General features: G+C 35.3%; 11 non-coding genes across 11 annotated transcripts; all 11 read right to left on the bottom strand.

Annotated features, from left to right (window-relative positions):
- Window positions 1-1,109: 1,109 nt before the first annotated feature.
- On the bottom strand, window positions 1,110-1,181 carry Trnaw-cca. The gene has a single exon. It is a non-coding gene; the product is annotated as a tRNA-Trp (tRNA).
- Window positions 1,182-1,354: 173 nt separating this feature from the next.
- On the bottom strand, window positions 1,355-1,426 carry Trnac-gca. Its single transcript has one exon. It is a non-coding gene; the product is annotated as a tRNA-Cys (tRNA).
- Window positions 1,427-1,718: 292 nt separating this feature from the next.
- On the bottom strand, window positions 1,719-1,790 carry Trnac-gca. The gene has a single exon. It is a non-coding gene; the product is annotated as a tRNA-Cys (tRNA).
- A 933-nt stretch (window positions 1,791-2,723) lies between these two features.
- Trnac-gca lies at window positions 2,724-2,795 on the bottom strand. Its single transcript has one exon. It is a non-coding gene; the product is annotated as a tRNA-Cys (tRNA).
- Window positions 2,796-3,511: 716 nt separating this feature from the next.
- Window positions 3,512-3,583, bottom strand: Trnac-gca. The gene has a single exon. It is a non-coding gene; the product is annotated as a tRNA-Cys (tRNA).
- A 7,635-nt stretch (window positions 3,584-11,218) lies between these two features.
- On the bottom strand, window positions 11,219-11,290 carry Trnaw-cca. The gene has a single exon. It is a non-coding gene; the product is annotated as a tRNA-Trp (tRNA).
- A 175-nt stretch (window positions 11,291-11,465) lies between these two features.
- On the bottom strand, window positions 11,466-11,537 carry Trnac-gca. Its single transcript has one exon. It is a non-coding gene; the product is annotated as a tRNA-Cys (tRNA).
- Window positions 11,538-12,814: 1,277 nt separating this feature from the next.
- On the bottom strand, window positions 12,815-12,886 carry Trnac-aca. The gene has a single exon. It is a non-coding gene; the product is annotated as a tRNA-Cys (tRNA).
- A 175-nt stretch (window positions 12,887-13,061) lies between these two features.
- On the bottom strand, window positions 13,062-13,133 carry Trnac-gca. The gene has a single exon. It is a non-coding gene; the product is annotated as a tRNA-Cys (tRNA).
- A 709-nt stretch (window positions 13,134-13,842) lies between these two features.
- Trnac-gca lies at window positions 13,843-13,914 on the bottom strand. Its single transcript has one exon. It is a non-coding gene; the product is annotated as a tRNA-Cys (tRNA).
- A 1,283-nt stretch (window positions 13,915-15,197) lies between these two features.
- On the bottom strand, window positions 15,198-15,269 carry Trnaw-cca. The gene has a single exon. It is a non-coding gene; the product is annotated as a tRNA-Trp (tRNA).
- Window positions 15,270-15,677: the final 408 nt, after the last annotated feature.

The raw sequence follows: 15,677 nt of genomic DNA on the forward strand, positions 1-15,677 counted from the left end.
ACCACATTTTATCCATAAACAATATTTTCAATAAATTTAAAGTTGCATTTTAAGCGCAAATATCAAAGGGTACCGGTATACCACATTTTATCCACAACCAACATTTTCAATAAATTTAAAGTCGCACCTGCTCACCGAGCATCGTTAACAGGGAGCACCCGGGTTTGAACCGGTGACCTCTCGATCTGGAGTTAAATGCTCTACCAATGAGCTATGCCCCCACAATCTATGTTCTTCAGCAAATAGCTAATACCGACACTATACCACAATCGGGGACCTCTCGATCTGCAGTCGAATGCTCTACCACTGAGCTATGTCCCCACATCTGTCTTACTCAGCAAATAGCAAATACCGTCACCATAGCACATTTTATCAGCAAAAAGTTAGAAACTTTGTAATAATGTGAAGCGCAAATATCAAAGGGTACCGGTATATCCACAAACAATATTTTCAATAAATTTAATGTCGCATCTACTCTCCAAGCACCGTTAATAGAGAACACTCAGGTTTGAACCGGGGATCTCTAGATCTGGACTCGAATATTCTACCATTAAATTATGTCCTCATGATCGGTGATACTCGGCAAATAGCAAATACTGACCCAACATCACATTTACTCAGCAAATAGTTAAAAAATTTGTAATACTCTTAAAGCAAATAGCAAACGGTAGCGGTAAATCAAATTATATCAGCTACCAATGTTTTTAATAAATTCAAAGTATCATTTACTCTCCAAAAAACGTTAATAGGGAACCCCCGGGTTTGAACCGGGTTAATAGTGCACACGCGGGATTGATCCGGGGACCTCTCGATCTGCAGTCGAATGCTCTACCACTGAGCTACGTTCCCACATCTGTTTATTCAGCAAATAGCAAATACCGTCACCATAGCACATTTTCTCAGCAAAATGTTAGAAATTTTGTAATAATTTTAAGCGCAAATATCAAAGGGTATCGGTATACTACATTTTATCCATAAACAATATTTTCAATAAATTTAAAGTTGCATTTTAAGCGCAAATATCAAAAGGTACCGGTATACCACATTTTATCCACAACCAACATTTTCAATAAATTTAAAGTCGCATCTGCTCACCGAGCATCGTTAATAGGGAACACCCAGGTTTGAACTGGCGACCTCTCGATCTGGAGTTGAATGCTCTACCACTGAGCTATGCCCCCACGATCAACGTTCTTCAGCAAATAGCTAATACCGAATATACCACACTTTCTTAGCAAAAAGTTGGAAACTTTGTAATAATCTTAAAGCAAATAGCAAACGGCAGCGGTATATCACACTCAACCAATATTTTTAAAAAATTCAAAGTTTCATTTACTCTTCAAACATGGCTAACAGGGAACACCCGGGTTTGAACCGGGGACCTCTCGATCTGCAGTCGAATGCTCTACCACTGAGCTATGTTCCCACATCTGTCTTATTCGGCAAATAGCAAATACCGTCACCTTAGCACATTTTCTCAGCAAAAAGTTAGAAACTTTGTAATAATCTGCAGTCGAATGCTCTAACACTGAGCTATGTCCTCACAATGTGTGTTACTCAGCACATAGCAAATACCTACGCCACACCACATTTTCTCAGCAAGTAGCAAAAATTACAGCAATAATCTTAAAGCAATTAGCAAACGGCAGCGGTATATCATACTCAACCAATATTTTTAATAAATTCAAACTTTCATATACTCTCCAAACATCGTTAACAGAAAACACCCGGGTTTGAACCGGGGACCTCTCGATCTGCAGTCGAATGCTCTACCACTGAGCTATGTCCCCAAATCTGTCTTACTCAGCAAATAGCAAACACCGTCACCACAGCACAATTTCTCAGCAAAAGTTAAAAACTTTGTAATAATTTGAAGCGCAAATATCAAAGGGTACCGGTATACCATATTATATCCACAAACAATATTTTCAATAAATTCAATGTCGCATCTACTCTCCAAGCATCGTTAATAGGGAACACCCAGGTTTGAACCGGGGATCACTAGATCTGCAGTCGAATATTCTACCATTAAATTATGTCCCCATGATCGGCGATACTCGGCAAATAGCAAATACTGACACCACATCACATTTACTCAGCAAATAGTTAAAAAATTTGTAATACTCTTAAAGCAAATAGCAAACGGTAGCGGTAAATCAAACTATATCAGATACCAATATTTTTAATAACTTCAAAGTATCATTTACTCTCCAAACATCGTTAACAGGGAACCCTTGGGTTTGAACCGGGTTAATAGTGCACACGCGGGATTGAACAGGGGACCTTTCGATCTGCAGTCGAATGCTCTAACAATGAGCTATGTCCTCACAATGTGTGCTACTCAGCACATAGCAAATACCTACGCCACACCACATTTTCTCAGCAAATAGCATACAGTAGCGGTATATCACATTATATCAGCAACCAACATTTTTAATAAATTCAAAGTTTCATTTACTACCCAAACATCGTGAATAGGGAACACCCGGGTTTGAACCGGCGACCTCCCGATCTGGAGTTGAATGCTCTACTACTGAGCTATGCCCCCACGATCTATGTTCTTCAGCAAATAGCTAATACCGACAATATACCACACTTTCTTAGCAAAGAGTTGGAAACTCTGTAATAATCTTAAAGCAAATAGCAAACGGCTGCGGTATATCACACTCAACCAATATTTTTAATAAATTCAAAGTTTCATTTACTCTCCAAACACGGTTAACAGGGAACACCCGGGTTTGAACCGGGGACCTCTCGATCTGCAGTCGAATGCTCTACCACTGAGCTATGTTCCCACATCTGTCTTATTCGGCAAATAGCAAATACCGTCACCATAGCACATTTTCTCAGCAAAAAGAAACTTTGTAATAATTTGAAGCGCAAATATCAAAGGGTACCGGTATACCACATTATATCCACAAACAATATTTTCAATAAATTTAAAGTCGCATCGACTCTCCAAGCATCGTTAATAGAAAACACCCAGGTTTGAACCGGGGACCACTAGATCTGCAGTCGAATATTCTACCATTAAATTATGTCCCCATGATCGGCGAAACTCGGCAAATAGCAAATACGGACACCACATCACATTTACTCAGCAAATAGGTAAAAAATGTGTTATACTCTTAAAGCAAATAGCAAACGGTAGCGGTAAATCAAACTGTATCAGCTACCAATGTTTTTAATAAATTCAAAGTATCATTTACTCTCCAAAAAACGTTATTACGGAACCCCCGGGTTTGAACCGGGTTAATAGTGCACACGCGGGATTGAACCGGGGACCTCTCGATATGCAGTCGAATGCTCTAACACTGAGCTATGTACTCACAATGTGTGTTACTCAGCACATAGCAAATACCTACGCCACACCACATTTTCTCAGCAAGTAGCTAAAATTACAGCAATAATCTTAAAGCAAATAGAATACGGTAGCGGTATATCACATTATATCAGCAACCAACATTTTTAATAAATTCAAAGTTTCATTTACTCCCCAAACATGGTGAATAGGGAACACCCGGGTTTGAACCGGGGACCTCTCGATCTGCAGTCGAATGCTCTACCACTGAGCTATGTCCCCATATCTGTCTTATTCAGCAAATAGCAAATACCGTCACCATAGCACATTTTCTCAGCAAAATGTTAGAAATTTTGTAATAATTTTAAGCGCAAATATCAAAGGGTATCGGTATACAACATTTTATCCATAAACAATATTTTCAATAAATTTAAAGTTGCATTTTAAGCGTAAATATCAAAGGGTACCGGTATACCACATTTTATCCACAACCAACATTTTCAATAAATTTAAAGTCGCATCTGCTCACCGAGCATCGTTAACAGGGAGCACCCGGGTTTAAACCGGCGACCTCTCGATCTGGAGTTAAATGCTCTACCAATGAGCTATGCCCCCACAATCTATGTTCTTCAGCAAATAGCTAATACCGACACTATACCACAACCGGGGACCTCTCGATCTGCAGTCGAATGCTCTACCACTGAGCTATGTCCCCACATCTGTCTTACTCAGCAAATAGCAAATACCGTCACCATAGCACATTTTATCAGCAAAAAGTTAGAAACTTTGTAATAATGTGAAGCGCAAATATCAAAGGGTACCGGTATATCCACAAACAATATTTTCAATAAATTTAATGTCGCATCTACTCTCCAAGCATCGTTAATAGAGAACACTCAGGTTTGAACCGGGGATCTCTAGATCTGGACTCGAATATTCTACCATTAAATTATGTCCTCATGATCGGTGATACTCGGCAAATAGCAAATACTGACCCAACATCACATTTACTCAGCAAATAGTTAAAAAAATTTTAAGAGTATCTTAAAGCAAATAGCAAACGGTAGCGGTAAATCAAATTATATCAGCTACCAATGTTTTTAATAAATTCAAAGTATCATTTACTCTCCAAAAAACGTTAATAGGGAACCCCCGGGTTTGAACCGGGTTAATAGTGCACACGCGGGATTGAACCGGGGACCTCTCGATCTGCAGTCGAATGCTCTAACACTGAACTATGTCCTCACAACGTGTCTTACTCAGCACATAGCAAATACCTACGCCACACCACATTTTCTCAGCAAGTAAAGTAAACGTACTGTATAATATACTTAAATGAAAACGACGATGTTGTCTTAGCCATGTATTTTAAACAACTATATTTTACAGAATAATAAAGAATAAAATCAAAAGCTCAAAATGGCGGGTCAAAAGCCCCCCTTCCAGATTTTGGTTATTTCTAAAGCACACCGTTAGATGGCGACATAATTAATTATATTTTATCCATATTCCCATAATCCAACAATTTGTAAAGTTTATTAAAGAATACAACCCGAAGATATATTAAGATATAACCTATGAATTGCGAAAAGAAATGACATGACATAACCTAGACAATATAATAATATGTGACATGAGTTCTTAAGCCTAGTATGCATGAATAATAAAGATAATAATATAATATAACATGATAACAGTATAAGGTTCAAAATTGTAAATGAATATGGACTTATGGATAACTAAATCTAACATGATATACTAAAAGATTTCTAAATGGAATTTTTAATCCTAAGGTTAAGTATCATAAATTTTAAACTTAAGATATTTCATACACAAATATATTTTCAAGCTTCCTTCATAACCAATGGCGTTAGTTTTACAATTGGTCGCATATAAGAGCCCTTCATAGTCCTCACAGTTGCGACTCGAACTTTACCATCTTTGCCTGGATGTACATGGGTTACCTAATGGCCAGTTCATTGGTGGTACATGGTCTTCCTGAATCAGTACTACTGTGCCCACTTCTAGATTGCTGGTGTCCGAACTCCATTTTGTACGCCTTTGTAGTTCTGAGAGATAGGCCTTTGACCACAAAAGCCGAAACCGATCTCGCATTGCTGTAATTTGCTTGTGTATGCTTAATCTATTGGTAATAACTTTGTCATTTATTGGTTCAGGGATGGCAGTCATAAGGTCGCTAATTAAACAATGACTGGGACTTAAATATATAGTATTGGTACTGTCATCGCTTAAGGAGATTAATCGTCTGGAATTTAATATGGCTTCCACCTGTATTAATAAAGTCAAATATTCTTCATAAGTCAAACATGTGGATCCTATAACTCTATGTAAGTAATGTTTCATAGACTTGATATTACTTTCCCAGAGGCCTCCAAAATGTGGAGCATGTGAAGGTATAAATTTCCATGTGATACCCATATTTGCTAATTCATGAATAATTTTATTAAACTCTTCTCTTTGTGCTAATTTGATTATTGCAGTGCGAGCATATTCTAATTCTCTGGTGCTCAAAGTTAATGTATCATTATTATGAAGATATTTTAATTTTAACTTAAATCTCAAATAATATGCCATAACTCTAATTAATTTATTAAAACTCGAACATTTTAAGTATAGATTTTCTGAAGTTATATATGACTGGTTTATTTGCAGCACTCTTAGTTCTGGCATAGCTTCTACTGGCATTTCTTCATACTTATTGGTGGACCATTCTGAATTTGATAACAACCATGTTGGACCAAACCACCATAATTTATTATCAATTATTTCCTGAGGAGTGGCTTCTCTCGATACTATGTCTGCTGCGTTTATATCTTCATAACAGTCTTGCCTGATTCTTCTTTCATCTTTTGGGAATTCATTTAAACATTGTAGTGCTTGATTTAATTTAACCCTAACTGTGGGTTGATCTTGTAAATGTTCCTTTTCAACGAATGATTGTTGTTCGCACAATTTGATTCCATGTCTTCCAACAAGTTTATTATGTTTCTCATTTCCATTCTGTACATCCAATGTTAATTTCTGAAGTAAGTCATTGGTGTGCGATGGCGATAAAGTACTTTCAGAATTTTGACCAATTGGATGTATTTTTAATATACATTTATTTGAATTACTTGTATTATTATTATTTGATGTCTTTAAGTTATATTGTTTATTGCAACTTATCGTTTTTTCATCATTGTTCAAATAATCACTTTTTCTATCTCTTGTATACCTAATATTATTAATTATTTCATTACTTTCTAATAAATCTTCCGTAGGTTTTGAATTTAATTTAAATGGATTATGAGTTATTTTAAATCTCTTCTCTAGGTTTATCAAACCTGTTTTAACTAAGTTATGTGAATCTCCAACATCTCTGTTCTTGTTTTGAATGAATGGCAAACTATCTTCATATTTTTCATTGTTATGTTGATGAACAGTTCTCATGACGTGGTCTTCACAAATTCTGTCTAAGCCCTGCGGTGGGGATTCTTCGTACAATTGTTCTTTTACAATGAATCCTACATACTTTTGTTGTGCTGGTTCCTTATATTTTCCCGATAGCATCCACCCAAGTTTACTATTTTTCAATATAGGAAGATTATAGCCGAGTTTGATACTACCTTGCTGCATAATTTCGAAGAACAATTCTGCCCCGATTAGTAAGTCTACTGGCCTAGGATTTGCAAACGAGGGATCTGCTAATTTTATGTTATTTGGAATTTTCCAGTCACTTGCATCAATTTTTTGTGCAGGTAAATTTGTTGTAATTTTATCTATTACAATACAGTCTATTGATCTGCTATACGAACTATTAATTGAATTTATCTTGATTTTAGTTGATTTAGATACTCCTAATGACTTGCCCTGTAGTACACTCAGAGTGTTTTGGGAATTAAATTGTGGGAGCTGCAGTCTTTCTGCTAAATCTTTAAGTGCTCTTGCTTCACAAAGCTCCCCTCGAGTATTTTCAATGTTGATGATTGCAGTTGCTAACAAAACGCTTATAGAATTAGACTCTTGTAAAAATAGTACCTTTTGTGTAGCTTCACTGCCTCTCGCTGTTTCCTTTGAGGTGGAATCTTCATTATCATTATATACATGCATCATTGTGTGGTGTTTCTTCTGGCATATTCTGCAGTTCTGACTGAATTTACATACATCTGGTAAATGAGCAGGTTCTAAACATTTCTCGCAATGGAGATTTAGTCTTAAAATTTCCTGCCGTTGTGTTATTGGTAGTTTCTTAAATTTAAAGCAATTATATACACGATGACCTTTCAATTTACAATATATACATGGTTTGTACTGTTTATCTTGAGACACTATATTTACAGATTTTATTTTTGCTCCGGAATGTTCTATCTTACCAGTCTTGGTTGCTGTTTCCAACGCACATGATCTGGTTTCAAGAAATTTATAAAATTTGTTTAATGTAGGTAGCTCGCCTTCTTGTTGTAATAGACTCCAAGCTAAACGAGTATGGTGATCTAATTTATTTGTGAGCTGAAAAACTAAAATTATGTCCCAATAAACTGCATCTTGGTGAATTGTTACTAGTGACTGCGTCTGTTGCCTCGCTTGGTTTAAAAATGATTGTAGATTTTCATGTGAACCTCTTAGTATAGGTTTTATATCATTTAGAGATTGTAGATGTGATGTAATTATCAAGTATTTATTGTTATATCTATCTTGCAGTAAATTATATGCCGTGTTGTAATTTTCATTGGTCATAGAAAGATTTGATATTAAGTCAGATGCTGGTGATTGTAATGTCCCTTTTAAATAATGAAGTTTTTGAACGTCTGACAATTGCTCGTTGTTGTGTATAAGTGAATTGTAAATATCTATGAATGACTTCCATTCCGAATAATTTCCACTGAACTTTGGTAAATTTATGTCTGGAAGTTTGATGTTAACTTGCCTATATTTTAAATCTATATTTGGTTTGTTTTCGTTAATGCTACTTTCTAAGATATCTTCAATTCGAGCTGACAATTCAAAATGTAAATCAAATAACTCCTCATACTCTTTTGAGTAAGTTCCTGGACATCTAACATCTAATTTTGTTTGGTTTTCTTCTAAACTTTGAAGAATCTCAACTAGTTTCTTTTTTCTGAGGATTAAGCCATGTTTGCTATCTCCTTCTTGAAAGTTATTAATAAAATTCTGAATAAGCGCGATAGATTTTATTAATCGAGCCCTTTGTTGTTTGAGCGTCTCAATGTCCGCCATTTTAAATTTTACAGGAAACTCACGTGTAAATTATACGATAGTTTATATATAAATTTGCTACCGCAATTTGTTTAAATCCGTAGTTTTTGTATGTAATAGGAAAATGTATTGGTATATAATGGGAATATGTTCCTAATTCCTATCCCGATTTATTAAATAACCACAATGACAAAGTATACCGTACATAGACTAAACCTTACAAACAATTATACTAAGCAATTTTGAAATGGATTTAGACTAAATGTGGACTTACTTGTATTTCCAATTGTGATCTTTAGTTGTAGTTGTTCCAATTCCAGTGAACTCCAAGCGACGCTTCCAAGCTTCAATGGCGGCTTCTCAGGTTCCCGGGTTTTCATTCACGTAGAGCTTTATTTGGCTTTATGTTTAGACGAACTCGCGTATATTTAATTGTAAAGCGTGGACTGTAATTTTTAATCACTGGATCCGTGTCGATGGACCAAAATGTATAATATACTTAAATGAAACGGCGATGTTGTCTTAGCCATGTATTTTAAACAACTATATTTTACAGAATAATAAAGAATAAAATCAAAAGCTCAAAATGGCGGGTCAAAAGCCCCCCTACCAGATTTTGGTTATTTCTAAAGCACACCGTTAGATGGCGACATAATTAATTATATTTTATCCACGTACCATATTACGGGATGTTAAGGAACGTTTGACTTTAAAGACGAATTTTAGAGAAAATAGGAAAGGGGACGAACTAAATCTGTTATATTTTATTAATTAGACCTTTAAGATTATTATAAAACAAGAATTTTCATCGTAGAACGTCATTTATAGAAATAATCGGCATTTTGGTGAACTACGCGTTTGTCTCTAATTCCGTGATAAAATTCGGTTCGTGAATATAATGCCGGGAGTCGCTGTACACTATTCCGTGATAGCGCTCGAAGCATACATTTTTGATCGTATTGCCTTGATAAATATAGCTGAATAGGTTATAAAAAGTACGGTAAATTATAAAATAATACTTTGATATCATTTTAAACATCTATTTAGTAGTATAAAAATAAAAGAATAAATAAAAATATAAGAAGTTCAAAAACTTCTAAAATAAAAATAAAATAAAAGCTGGTATTATTATAGTAATAGCAGTATAATAATCATTATCAATACTGTTTCGGTAAATCAAATAAATGAAACAATAAAGAAATAATTTTTAACGGCAATTAAACAAAAATATAAACTTAAAATAAATATAAAATTTAAACTCAAAATAAAAAAATTAAACTTGAAATAAAAGTTACAATTCTACCAACAAACGTAAATCTTTAAAGACTTTAAAATAATCTTTAAAGTCTTTAAAGTTAACAATAACTGCTAGCTTAAATCAGGTTCGATTGGGAATTTTGTATGTTTTAGAAGTTTTAGAATATAAGTATATTCTAAAAGCTTAATCAGATCAAAACTATCGTGTTTACAGGAATGTCCCTAGATCTCTGCATACATACATACATACCAGCGCTCTAGTGAATCCGCGCCCTATAAGTACCGTGCGCTATACGGGGTATACCTGTATTTTTATTCAATTTATATATTAGAAATAATTGATCATAGATGAAACGGTAGAAATAAATGATTCTCTCATTACTACAATATTCTAGGTATATTGGAACAATGCAAATAAATGAAAAAAAATCGTATACTTTCTTACTAAAGAGTAGTCATTTCAAACTCAATTATTAGGGTTAAAAATTTAAAAAAACATATACCGTAATTACGTTCCAGTATTCTGTACTTATTAGCAAACTTATTAACACCAGAAACACCGCCGAATTTAAGCAAAGTTGAAAATAAAAGATAAAACTATTTCAAGTCTACTTCTCGTAATTGCGGGATTCTCACGGAATTACGTTCATTGGTTCAGTTGTGTGTACCTAATTGCGGGAGTCATGAAATTGACAATTTCTTGACAAATATATGCTCGATTTAACTATAAAACTAATCTCTTATTATTACTGATAAAAAATTTCACATATTTGAATCGATTAAGCTTATCGGAATCGAAAGAAAACCTTAAGCAATGGCACCGTCACTTAACCTAACTCGCTAAGAAGCTAGTACGAAATGGCGATCGTGTTACGACCGATGCTGTCAAAAGCTTTTTACGGCTTTAAAAACTAATATTTAAAATCGAAAATCGTACTATTTTATTAGGATTCAAATTGTAATTGATGTGCTATTGAATAACATTATTATTTATTGACCGTTTTCTTATTTTGAGATCAAAATGAAAAACTCCCGTAATAATGTACAATCCCGGAATAGTGTACGTTTACCTTAGCTAAAATTACAGCAATAATCTTGAAGCAAATAGAATACGGTAGCGGTATATCACATTATATCAGCAACCAACATTTTTAATAAATTCAAAGTTTCATTTACTTCCCAAACTTCGTGAATAGGGAACACCCGGGTTTGAATCGGGGACCTCTCGATCTGCAGTCGAATGCTCTACCACTGAGCTATGTACCCACATCTGTCTTATTCAGCAAATAGCAAATACCGCCACCATAGCACATTTTCACAGAAAAAAGAAATTTTGTAATATTTTAAGCGCAATAATCAAAAGGTACCGGTATACCACATTTTATCCAAAACCAATATTTTCAATAAATTTAAAGTCGCATTTACTCTCCAAGCATCGTTAATAGGGAACACCCAGGTTTGAACTGGCGACCTCTCGATCTGGAGTTGAATGCTCTACCACTGAGCTATGCCCCCACGATCTATGTTCTTCAGCCGTTAGCTAATACCGACACTATACCACATTTTCTTAGCAAAGAGTTGGAAACTTTGTAATAATCTTAAAGCAAATAGCAAACGGTAGCGGTATATCACACTCAACCAATATTTTTAATAAATTCAAAGTTTCATATACTCTCCAAACATCGTTAACAGGGAACACCCGGGTTTGAACCGGGGACCTCTCGATCTGCAGTCGAATGCTCTACCACTGAGCTATGTCCCCACATCTGTCTTACTCAGCAAATAGCAAACACCGTCACCACAGCACAATTTCTCAGCAAAAGTTAAAAACTTTGTAATAATTTGAAGCGCAAATATCAAAGGGTACCGGTATACCACATTATATCCACAAACAATATTTTCAATAAATTTAAAGTCGCATCGACTCTCCAAGCATCGTTAATAGGGAACACCCAGGTTTGAACCGGGGACCACTAGATCTGCAGTCGAATATTCTACCATTAAATTAAGTCCCCATGATCGGCGAAACTCGGCAAATAGCAAATACTGACACCACATCACATTTACTCAGCAAATAGTTAAAAAATTTGTAATACTCTTAAAGCAAATAGCAAACGGTAGCGGTAAATCAAACTATATCAGGTACCAATGTTTTTAATAAATTCAAATTACTCTCCAAAAAACGTTATTACGGAACCCCCGGGTTTGAACCGGGTTAATAGTGCACACGCGGCATTGAACCGGGGACCTCTCGATCTGCAGTCGAATGCTCTAACACTGAGCTATGTCCTCACAATGTGTGTTACTCAAATACCTACGCCACACCACATTTTCTCAGCAAGTAGCTAAAATTACAGCAATAATCTTAAAGCAAATAGAATACGGTAGCGAAACTTTGTAATAATTTGAAGCGCAAATATCAAAGGGTACCGGTATACCACATTATATCCACAAACAATATTTTCAATAAATTTAAAGTCGCATCGACTCTCCAAGCATCGTTAATAGGAAACACCCAGGTTTGAACCGGGAATTTCTAGATCTGCAGTCGAATATTCTACCATTAAATTATGTCCCCATGATCGGCGAAACTCGGCAAATAGCAAATACTGACACCACATCACATTTACTCAGCAAATAGTTAAAAAATTTGTAATACTCTTAAAGCAAATAGCAAACGGTAGCGGTAAATCAAACTATATCAGCTACCAATGTTTTTAATAAATTCAAAGTATCATTTACTCTCCAAAAAACGTTAATAGGGAACCCCCGGGTTTGAACCGGGTTAATAGTGCACACGCGGGATTGAACCGGGGACCTCTCGATCTGCAGTCGAATGCTCTACCACTGAGCTATGTCCCCACATCTGTCTTATTCAGCAAATAGCAAATACCGCCACCATAGCACATTTTCTCAGAAAAAAGAAATTTTGTAATATTTTAGGCGCAATAATCAAAGGGTACCGGTATACCACATTTTATCCAAAACCAATATTTTCAATAAATTTAAAGTCGCATTTACTCTCCAAGCATCGTTAATAGGGAACACCCAGGTTTGAACTGGCGACCTCTCGATCTGTAGTTGAATGCTCTACCACTGAGCTATGCCCCCACGATCTATGTTCTTCAGCCATTAGCTAATACCGACACTATACCACATTTTCTTAGCAAAGAGTTGGAAACTTTGTAATAATCTTAAAGCAAATAGCAAACGGTAGCGGTATACCACACTCAACCAATAATTTTAATAAATTCAAAGTTTCATTTACTCTCCAAACATCGTTAACAGGGAACACCCGGGTTTGAACCGGGGACCTCTCGATCTGCAGTCGAATGCTCTACCACTGAGCTATGTTCCCACATCTGTCTTATTCGGCAAATAGCAAATACCGTCACCATAGCACATTTTCTCAGCAAAAAGAAACTTTGTAATAATTTGAATATCAAAGGGTACCGGTATACCACATTATATCCACAAACAATATATTCAATAAATTTAAAGTCGCATCGACTCTCCAAGCATCGTTAATAGGGAACACCCAGATTTGAACCGGGGACCACTAGATCTGCAGTCGAATATTCTACCATTAAATTATGTCCCCATGGTCGGCGAAACACGGCAAATAGCAAATACTGACACCACATTACATTTACTCAGCAAATAGTTAAAAAATTTGTAATACTCTTAAAGCAAATAGCAAACGGTAGCGGTAAATCAAACTATATCAGCTACCAATGTTTTTAATAAATTCAAAGTATCATTTACTCTCCAAAAAACGTTATTACGGAACCCCCGGGTTTGAACCGGGTTAATAGCGCACACGCGGGATTGAACCGGGGACCTCTCGAACTGCCGTCGAATGCTCTAACACTGAGCTATGTCCTCACAATGTGTGTTACTCAGCACATAGCAAATACCTACGCCACACCACATTTTCTCAGCAAGTAGCTAAAATTACAGCAATAATCTTGAAGCAAATAGAATACGGTAGCGGTATATCACATTATATCAGCAACCAACATTTTTAATAAATTCAAAGTTTCCTTTACTTCCCAAACTTCGTGAACAGGGAACACCCGGGTTTGAACCGGGGACCTCTCGATCTGCAGTCGAATGCTCTACCACTGAGCTATGTCCCCACACCTGTCTTATTCAGCAAATAGCAAATACCGCCACCATAGCACATTTTCTCAGAAAAAAGAAATTTTGTAATATTTTAAGCGCAATAATCAAAGGGTATAGTGCAGTAAACGGAGCGTTCTAGGTCTGAATTTTTTTACTGTGTTTAGTACAAATTATTTTCAGAAAACTCACGATTTTATAAAAACTTTTTTTTCCAATTTGCGCGGTCGCGCAGTCTTTAAACATTCATAACTCGGTCAATTTTTGTGTGAAAGAAAAATAATAAAAAACAATAATAAGCTAGAAAGATTCCTTTGATTTGTATCTATAAGCTTTTATACGTATCTTTTATTCTTTTTGAGATATAATGAAAATAATTTCGATTTTTAAAAAAATTGAAAAAAAAAAGTTTTTATAAAATCGTGAGTTTTCTGAAAATAGTTTGTACTAAAGTAGTGAATCTACTAGAATCCATCAAGATGTCTATAATGAAGTGAATTCTAGATGGAATGTGAATTACTTTCATTCTGGTGGAAATGGCGCTCATTAAACCATATGATTTAAAAGAAAAAAACTTCGTATATGCCTTCTTATTTGCATGATAGCTCACTCATTTTACACGCAAAAAACTTGTAACAGCACTCATTTTAAAGCTTATGTTGAGCACTATAAAACCCAATTTCACCGAAATGCATAAAATGTAAAACCTCGACACTAGATGGCATTAAATACAACAATTAAATCTTGAACGAAATAAAAAACGACTTTGCTCTTTCAAATCTTGCTTAATGTTTTTCCTAGAACACTTTATGTAATACCGACTTATTAAGATTTTTATTGACATTATTTTGTTCATTACATGAATTTCGTTAAAATGTATAATTTAGGAGATATTTGTAAAAAGACGAAGAAAAACGCCAAAAATATATGAATCTTTAGTGGCCAGTAACTTGAAAAGTATTAGTTTTTTTGAAAAACTATAGAAGACATTTTTTTATTATAATTAGCTCTTCTATCGATTTCCGACGTTATTTTAAAAAAATGTAATTACACAATTGAGAAGGGTGGTCCTCCCCCCGGGGGGTGATGGCGCAACCCGAATTGTTTTCACTTTTGAATTTGAGGGTAAGATGAACCTAATTCCAAAATTTCATGAAATTCGGAGCACAGTAAAAAAATTCTGAGGTTATACCCTTTTTTCCTCTCCGTTTACTGCACTAGTACCGGTATACCACATTTTATCCAAAACCAATATTTTCAATAAATTTAAAGTCGCATTTACTCTCCAAGCATCGCTAATAGGGAACACCCAGGTTTGAACTGGCGACCTCTCGATCTGGAGTTGAATGCTCTACCACTGAGCTATGCCCCCACGATCTATGTTCTTCAGCCATTAGCTAATACCGACACTATACCACATTTTCTTAGCAAAGATTTGGAAACTTTGTAATAATCTTAAAGCAAATAGCAACCGGTAGCGGTATATCACACTCAACCAATATTTTTAATAAATTCAAAGTTTCATATACTCTCCAAACATCGTTAACACGGAACACCCGGGTTTGAACCGGGGACCTCTCGATCTGCAGTCGAATGCTCTTTTACTGAGCTATATCCCCACATCTGTCTTACTCAGCAAATAGCAAACACCGTCACCACAGCACAATTGACGTTACTTACACTGATTTCAGTAAAGCTTTTGACAAAATTGATCATAACATTTTTCTTACTAAATTATCTAAGATTGGTCTTAATTCTTCACTTATTCACTTTTTCAAGA

This window comes from Ctenocephalides felis, unplaced genomic scaffold (genome assembly GCF_003426905.1).
Source record: "Ctenocephalides felis isolate EL2017-DRISC unplaced genomic scaffold, ASM342690v1 CF-g0.4_SCAFFOLD_03571, whole genome shotgun sequence".
In the NCBI taxonomy this organism is placed as follows: Eukaryota; Metazoa; Arthropoda; class Insecta; order Siphonaptera; family Pulicidae; genus Ctenocephalides; species Ctenocephalides felis.